The sequence below is a fragment of the Apodemus sylvaticus genome, chromosome 3 (assembly GCF_947179515.1).
Source record: "Apodemus sylvaticus chromosome 3, mApoSyl1.1, whole genome shotgun sequence".
Lineage (NCBI taxonomy): Eukaryota > Metazoa > Chordata > Mammalia > Rodentia > Muridae > Apodemus > Apodemus sylvaticus.
The window spans coordinates 131,075,925-131,078,862 of NC_067474.1; positions in this window are offsets into that span (position 1 = coordinate 131,075,925).

Here is a 2,938-nt window from a genome sequence, read left to right on the forward strand (position 1 = left end):
GGTCAACCAATCCTGAAGGTGACTGCAGAGTACAGAGAATGGGGGACTATCATGTTTAGAACCACATGAACCCGTAACTCCATGGGTTGCATTTTTCTAGGGATCCACTTGTAGGTTAGGGGAGTCTGTGCAGATGCACACAGTAAAAGCAGCTTTACAGGGGTGGAGGGCGTGGCTTCCTAGAAAAGCTTGCAGGGCCTCTGAGTTTCAGCCCTGGCACTGTGCAAAACACAGTGAGTGATGACAGGCAGCTGGGTGTCAGATGGGGCTGTAGCTCACAGGTGCAGTGCAGTGCTGATCCCTAACATTGGGGGCAGGAGGGTCACTCTAAGATCTTGAGCAGGGGGGCTTTAGCCAGGATGTAATGGAATGAAAGGAATCCTGTTGGTCCCGCAGGGACCCAAACCTATAGTCCTGGTACTTCCAGACCCTGAAGCAGGAGGAGGATAATTTCAAAGTTAGCATGAGCTGAAGTTGAGAAAGATACTATTTCAAGGACAACATACATCAGGCTGGCCTTGAATTTAGAGGTCTGCCTGTTCTCTGTTTCCCAGGTATTAGGACTGCACCATGGTGTCTGCTTTTTTCCTTCCTCCCTTCCCTTTCCCTTTCCTCCTCTTCTTCTTCCTTCTCTTTCTCTCTCTCTCTCTCTCTCACTCCCCCCTCTCTCTCTTTCTTATTTTTTGAGACATAGTTCTGCTATGTAACCCAGGCTGGACTTGAACTCATGGTAAACCTCCTGCTTTAACCCCGTGAATGTTAAATTATAGGAATTAAGTTAAACATGTTTTCTCCCTTTGTGTGTGTGTTAGTGTGAATACATGTTTGTAGACATATATGTGGAGGTCACAGATTGATGTTAGATATCTTCCTTAACTGCTTTTTGCCTTATTTATTTTTAGTTTTTATTTTTATTTTTTGAGATACAGTCTCACTATATAGGTTTTGCTGTCCTGGAACTCCATTTGTAGATCAGGCTGGCCTTGAGCTCACAGAGATCCACCTGCCTCTGCCTCCTGAGTGCTGGGATTAAATGTATGTGCCACTACACCTGGCCCTGCCACCTTATTTTATGAGATAAAGTCTTTCATTGAACCTGGAACTCACCAATTTGGCTGGACTGGTGGCCACTGAGTTCCAGGAATATACCTTCCTGGGCACTCACCCAGTGCTGGGCTTGTAGTCCAGCACTATCATGCCTGGCATCTCTGTGAAGGCCAGGAATGAGAAAAAACAAGATCTGGGGTGCCGGGTGTGTATGTGGGGTAAGATATTTGCTAAAAGCCTCAGAGGGCTCTTCAAGCTGAATGGGAGACTGGGGTCTTTTGAGACCAGCCAGGGCTGTGCAAGTTTAGGCAAAGTTCTTAACCTTGTAGCTGGGCGTTTATTCTAACTCTTTCAAACAACTCAAAGTAAAGTTAGTGGGAAGAACAACTTCCTGTTCCATGGCTGGATTAATGGGCTGTGGTTTGTAGGAGCCTGTGTCCTTGGGAGAATGTTTTCGGTGGGGGGAGGGGAGGCTTAAAATAAACCCGTTTCCCAAAAATAGTTGTGATTGAAAGTGTTATTATCCATAACAAATGTTAGTGCTGATGGGATAAAGGCACGTGCGATCCTTTTGTCTAACCGACAAGTGAAAGTCATATTTCACATTATCATGGGGTTTCTGTGATTTACAGAATATTTGTGAAACATTACTTGCAGCGGCCATGATTGATATGGAAGGAACAGCTTGTGTGTAGGAGAGATGTGTATTTCACAGAGACGGTTCAACATGAAATTTACAGTCCCATAAAGTGCCCCTACATCTTCGCCAGGGATCTAGTTAAAAGGACTTTACAGTCTGAAACATCCTAAAATTGATTCTAAATTAACGTTTCCTCACATGTGTTTGAGATATTGACGGGTCCCTGCTATCAGACTTTTATTAGGAAGTGATAATCTGAGACATTTTCAGACAGACGCACATACATACCAACCTCCACTGCTCCCCAGAGGACACCGGATCTGTGCTCCTGGGAAGGGCACCACGCAGCTTCAGGAAGACATCACAAGGTCCAATCAGCTTCTAGAACTGGGTGGGGGCCGGGGTGGGGGCCGGGACAAGTGTGGACCAACCTAAACACAGAAAATGACCAAACCTTGATGGGATGCCATCGATTCCGGAAAACTCCATTGCAATCAGAGACATAAAAATAACTGTCACAGGCTGCAGACACCTTCAACAGCAAGTGAGCATTAAGAAAATGAGGGCCAGGGCCGGAGAGAAGGCTCAGCGGTTAAGAGCACTGACTGCTCTTCCAGATGTCCTGAGTTCAATTCCCAGCAACCACATGGTGGCTCATAACGATCTGTAATGAGATCAGATGCCCTCTTCTGGTGTGTCTGAAGACAGCTACAGCATACTCACATAAATAAAACTTAAAAAAAAGAAGACGATGAAAATGAGGGCCAGCTGGGCAGTGGTGACGCACACTTTTAACCCCAGCACTAGGGAGGCAGAGGCAGACAGACAGATCTCTATGAATTTGAGGCCAGCCTGGTCCATGTAGTGAGTTTCAGGACAGCCAGAGCAATACAGAGAAGCCCTGTGTTAAAAAACAAACAAGCGGGCTGGTGAGATGGCTCAGCAGTTAAGAGCACTGACTGTTCTTCTGAAGGTCCTGAGTTCAATTCCCAGCAACCACATGGTGGCTCACAACCATTTGTAATGGGGTCTGATGCCCTCTTCTGGTGTGTCTGAAGACAGCAATGGTGTACTCATATATATAAAATAAAGATGTAGGTGTCTGCTGTGAGTATGCAGTGCCCACCAAGGACATAAGAGGGCGTTGGACACACTGGAACTGGAGTTACACAAGGTCGAGCCAATGTGGGTGGTAGGAATGGAGCCGGGGTTTCTGCAGGAGCAGCCAGTATTCGTAACCTCTGAGCCACG